The 6,000-nt window shown below is 43.9% G+C and overlaps 1 protein-coding gene across 4 annotated transcripts in view; it reads left to right on the top strand.

Moving 5' to 3' along the window:
• Positions 1-655: 655 nt before the first annotated feature.
• znf280d (zinc finger protein 280D) overlaps positions 656-6,000 on the top strand; it is a 127,623-nt gene continuing 122,278 nt past the window's right edge. For all 4 annotated transcript variants that reach the window (XM_072564999.1, XM_072564998.1, XM_072564996.1 and 1 more), the window contains exon 1: positions 656-767. The gene's annotated coding sequence lies outside the window, so the exon portion shown is untranslated. The remainder of the gene's footprint in view (positions 768-6,000) is intronic.

The following is a 6,000-nucleotide window of genomic DNA, read 5'->3' as shown; positions in this document are numbered from 1 at the left end:
TTGTACATTGTGTTGGAGTACAATGGCTGATGATGATGGTACACATTGCCACATAGATGCCTGGCATTGAGTTGCTAAATCTGTTCTTAGCATGGTGATTGTGTCACACAACACAATAGAGTGTATACTCAATGTAAAGATGGGACTTTATCTTCACAAACATGGTCATGTTAGCTGCAGCTCAGCATGGAGGAGGTAGGCATGGGAGCTCTTCATTGGATGTAGCTCGGCATTGGGGAGCTCAGTAAGGGGCTACAGCTGCAGTTGGGCAACAAACAGATAGACATAGGGTGTAGTTAGGCATTAGGCAAGATATTGTTCTTGTCCACCTACAGCCCTATGCTCAGCTCCCTCATTTCCAGCTGTGGCCACAAACCCCAAGCCCAATTTCCTCGTGCTGGGCTGTAGCTCTATGTCCAGCTTCATCATGCCCAGCTCCCTTGTGCTGGACTGTAGCCCAATGTCCAGCTCCTCAGTGCCCAGCTGCCATGCTCAGCTCTCCCCCACTCAGCTGCATCCTTATGTCTCCCAAGCCCAGCTCTCGTGCCCAGCTGCAGCCCTAGGCCCAGGTGCAGCCTATGTCCAGCTCGTGCCCAACTGCAGGAGACGAAAAGTCTTCGCGCGCCAGGGCTGCCTGTTACCCATGATGCTCCGGGGACGTCCCCAGTGCGCAGCTGCGGCAGTGGTAGCGGCAAAAAATATCATAATAATGTTGGCGGATGGCCGGTATTAAGAATTTGCGCGTTTAGGCCGCGGAGAAGCAGGCGGTGAGTCACTCTTTCTGACGGGTATTGATTAGAGAGGTTCAGAACCGTGTGGCGACACCCTGGGGCCCGTAGCGGCCTGTGGGAGTTGGTTGGGAAGGTCGGGGCCTGCGGAGCGGGCGGCCTGACCACCGGCGCCATGTTTGCTGTTGTCGCTTCGCTTAGAAGAACCGGACGGACGGCGAGATTCAAGGCGAGGCCTCTGGGCGGGCCGGCCACTTATTAATTAGCTCTTCATCCGCCTTATTATGCTATCTGTCACGTCGTGGTCCCCTCCCAGAGACATTTTTTACTGATCGCATTCAGCTCGGATGGATTTTCCCTTGTTGTGGCGAAGATTATTTATCGGAAGCCGCCCGCTGCCAGCAGAAAATGGAAAGGCAAAGAAAGAGCTTGGGGTTGAGCTATTCGAGCTCGGTCCCCTGCTCTTTACAGGCGCTTATGATTAACAGCCGAGCAGCAGCTGTTTTTTTTACCATCGCTGGCTCTTAAAAAAAATAGGCACACGCTTTACTCAACTGTTTACCACAACCTAATGCAACTTGCATGATACAAAAGAAGGAACACACGTGCGTTTCTTCTTCTTATGACAGTTACGTTGTGTTATTGCACATTTTATATTTGCAAAATTTTCAAGGCGAAGAGTTGGAATAAAAAAAGTGGCAGGTCGCTTTCATCATACACGATTTCTCCCTGAACTGTCAAATGTTCACTTACATTCCATGAAACTTTATTTGATTACTCTTTCGAATATTGTTGCCTCCTTTTTCTGAGTTTTTTTGTAAAAATGTTGACACCTGTACCCATACTTCAGTACGTACACGTTACTTAAACAGCTGTATGAATTTCAGTGAATTTATAAATCAGTAGTATTTGGATTCAAGGCATTTTCATGCTTTTGTTTCTGTAGGTTGCATGTACCTTGGAGGATTAAAATGACCCGCATTGTATTGGATTATTTAAACTGGCGATTAAACTAACATTAATCCTGGAAGGTTTTCTTTAACTCTTTAAAGAAGGGTAAATAGTGCTCCTCAAAATTTATGCTGAAATGAATTTGAGATAGTTCTTAAGATTTTTATTAAAGGGCTAGGACTATAATTTCATCATAATTTGTTCCTAACATTTTAAACTTTATAAATTTCCAAAAATATTGTATTTGAGATGAGTTTGCAGGTTCTGATGATCCAATACTTCAGTGATCGAGAGCACAGATTCAGAAAAAATCTTTGGTTCTTCAGGAACTGAATTTGTGTTGAGGTGTCAGATTTTGTTAATAGTTGATCAAGTTCCTTGTGATGTTACAAAATATATTATAAGTTTTTGTTCTTTACTGGACAGTAGTAGGATGAGGCTGTACAAAAAATAACCATATTTTGGAGTAACTTTATGAAAATTGGCCACAGTGTTGATTTTTTTGAAGACCATGATTACAGGTATAATATTTGACTGTGATGCTTTTCACACTTTTATATTAAAATTACTTTTGGCAGTTGAATGTTGTTGGCAAACTCAGTCTTACCTCCCATTTCTGTGAGTTCATCAGTGTTCCTTTTGACATATTTTGACAATCTTGACCCAGTGAAGTGACGCAAAATTGGAGGTGACATCATTTCAAATTAGGATGGTGTGAAACTTGTCGGAGGTGTTGCCCGTGTTCTTGTGAAATGTGGAGGCAGAGAGTGTTACAAGTGCTGAAGGAGCAACTTTAATGAGTCGCTGCAGTGCATTTTGTGAATGATCTGCACTGCTGCCAATGTGTGGTGGTGTTTAGGGGAGTGTATGTTTAAGGTGGCATATGTGCTGATGAAGTAGACTGCTTTGTCTTGGATGATGTTGAGCTTCTTGAGTGCTGTTAGAAATTTGGGGCGGCATGGTGGCTCAGTGGTTAGCAGTACTGCCTCACAGCGCCAGGGACCCGGGTTCAAATCCTGCCTTGGGCAACTGTGTGGAGTTTGCACATTCCCCCCCCCCGTGCTCCGGTTTCCTCTCAGTCCCAAAGCTGTGCAGGTTAGGTGAATTGGCCATGCTAAATTGCCCGTAGTGTTAGGTGCATTAGTCAGGGGTAAATGTAGGGGAATGGGTCTGGGTGGGTTACTCTTCGGAGGGTCGGTGTGGACTTGTTGGCCCGAAGGGCCTGTTTCCACACTGTAGGGAATCTTAAAAAAAAACTAATCTGTATTTCACACTTTGAAGAAAACGAGAAGATATAAAATTATTTGGACACTTTTTTTGTATTGAATTAGATGATGGGTTTTTTTTGTGGAATTGTGTCCAGCAGTATGAGGGCTAAAGACCTATCCATTGAAGTGAAAATTTCAATGCATGCCATAAGCCACTTGCAGTTTTTCTGGAAACCAAGTTGCTTTCAAGAAGCAACTAAATAAGATAGGAAATTAAGAAATGAATATGATGTAATCACTGAGGAGCAAAATTGGTTTTGAGAGGACGAGGGAGCTTTTACTAACAGATGTCTAACAACTTTCTCTGACCAGGTGTACCCGAGAACTCTGTGGGAAGCTAGAAAAGTGATTGCTGGGCCTCTTGCTGAGATATTTGTATCGTTGATCGTCACAGGTGAGGTGCTGGAAGACTGGAGGTTGGCAAATGTGGTGCCACTGTTTAAGAAGGGCAATAAAGACAAGCCAGGGAACTATACACCGTGAGTCTGACCTCAGTGGTGGGCAAGTTGTTGGAAGGAATCCTGAGGGACGGGATGTACATGTATTTGGAAAGGCAAGGACTGATTTGGGATAGTCAACATGGCTTTGAGCGTGGGAAATCATGTCTCACAAACTTGATTGAGTTTTTTGAAGTAACAAAGAAGATATTGAGGACAGAGCAGTAGAAGTGATCTATAATGACTTCAGTACGGTTTTTGACAAGGTTCCCCATGGGAGACTGATTAGCAAGGTTAGATCTCATGGAATACAGGGAGAACTAGCCATTTGGATACAGAACTGGCTCAAAGGTAGAAGACAGAAGGTAGTGGTGGAGGGTTGTTTTTCAGACTGGAGGTCTGTGACCAGTGGAGTGCCACAAGAATCGGTGCTGGGCCCTCTACTTTTTGTCATTTACGTAAATGATTTGGATGCGAGCATAAGAGGTATAGTTAGTAAGTTTGCAGATGATAATTGGAGGTGTAGAGGACAGCGAAGAGGATTACCTCAGATTACAACAGGATCTGGACCAGATGGGCCAGTGGGCTGAGAAGTGACAGATGGAGTTTAATTCAGATAAATGCGATGTGCTGCATTTTGGGAAAGCAAATCTTAGCAGGATTTATACACTTAATGGTAAGGTCCTAGGGAGTGTTGCTGAACAAAGAGACCTTGGAGTGCAGGTTCATAGCTCCTTGAAAGTGGAGTCGCAGGTAGGTAGGATAGTGAAGAAGGCGTTTGGTATGCTTTTGTTTATTGGTCAGAGTATTGAGTACAGGAGTTGGGAGGTCATGTTGCAGCTGTACAGGACATTGGTTAGGCCACTGTTGGAATATTGCGTGCAATTCTGGTCTCCTTCCTACCGGAAAGATGTTGTGAAACTTGAAAGGATTCTGAAAAGATTTACAAGGATGTTGCCAGGGTTGGAGGATCTGAGCTACAGGGAGAGGCTGAACAGGCTGGGGCTGTTTTCCCTGGAGGGTCGGAGGCTGAGGGGTGACCTTACAGAGGTTTACAAAATTATGAGGGGCATGGATAGGATAAATAGACAAAGTCTTTTCCCTGGGGTCGGGGAATCCAGAACTAGAGGACATAGGATTAGGGTGACAAGGGAAAGATATAAAAGAGACTAAGGGGCAACTTTGTCATGCAGAGGGTGTATGGAATGAGCTGTCAGGCGATGTGGTGGAGGCTGGTACAATTGTAACATTTAAGAAGCATTTGGATGGGTGTATGAATAGGAAGGGTTTGGAGGGATATGGGCCGGTTGCTGGCAGGTGGGACGAGATTGGGTTGGCATATCTGGTCGGCATGGACAGGTTGGACTGAAGGTCTGTTTTCCATGCTGTACATCTCTATGACTCTGAGAATTCTGATTCACAGCCCGAGTAGTCAGTAATTAGTGAAGACGCCCCAGAATCTGCAGACATGGTCCGGGAAGTCTTTGCTGATAAATGAATAGAGTTTCTAAATACACTTATTTCTGTCTACATAATGAAGCCTGAGGTAGTGGACTGTAACATATTCTCAACAACTTTAATCCCAGTTCAGTGATAAATGCCCAAGTTTGATTCCAGTCTAGAGCTGTCATCAATTCAGTTGTGTTCATAGGAAACTCAGTGAATATAACAAGTTATCATATTTTATCCTGTTGCTCCCAGTCTTTGGCCCAAGGGAGTCATCTTTTCCCTCTTTGATCTCTGTGGACTCTTGTCTTTTTGTGTTGAGAGTGAGTATGCCTCTCTTTATGGCGTTAAGGGGAAATAGCTTTAATTCCAACTGAAAGCTTAAATGTTAATCAGTAGTTTCCTCTTTCTTTAAGAAGTTTTATTCATACTAATTGGCTGTTTGTACAACTCATTCAAGAACTAGGTAGCAGTGCAGAAGTTGGCAGTTGGCCATTTTGGCAAGTGAATTAACATTTACACTAAAGGTGGTATTGGTTGAATAGTGGGGGTTGATTATACTGTTTGAATAGTGGGCATTGCTCCTGTCACAGTCATAATTACTGAAACCATAGCCATCCAGGCAGTTGAGAACAATGTAAAAACTTGAGAAATAGGAGCAGGGGAAGGCCATCTGGCCAGTTGACACTGCTCTGCCATTCAATAAGGTCATGGCTGATCTTTTTGTGGACTCTGTTCCACTTACCTGTCTGCTCATCAGAACTCAATTCCTTTACTGTTCATAGACACCCCAGAGAGTGTTTATCACTCTCCTGCTGCCTGATGGATGTTTGATAGGCTTTGGGGAGTCAAAAGATGCAGAATTCCCAGCTTCTGACTGGCTCCTGTGTTCATATTGCATGAATCATGATGAACTTAGTCAGGAATGGATTTTATACCAGGCGCGTGGTAAAATTTGAAACAGAAGTGGAGATGAATGACATAATATTTTTGACCAACCTGTTGTGACACTCATCTGGACCAGGTAGGACTTAAAACTGTCTTCCTGGCTAAGAGATGTGGCACAGTAGTAATAGCCATAAGGGCTAGCATAAATGACAAGAAAGTGGAAAAAAGTCAATATCACCTCTAAGATTTTTCCATCAGCAGGGAAATGAATGAACACATTTG

The sequence above is a fragment of the Chiloscyllium punctatum genome, chromosome 48, assembly GCF_047496795.1.
Source record: "Chiloscyllium punctatum isolate Juve2018m chromosome 48, sChiPun1.3, whole genome shotgun sequence".
Taxonomy (NCBI): Eukaryota; Metazoa; Chordata; class Chondrichthyes; order Orectolobiformes; family Hemiscylliidae; genus Chiloscyllium; species Chiloscyllium punctatum.
This window is presented reverse-complemented; position numbering and strand designations above follow the sequence as displayed.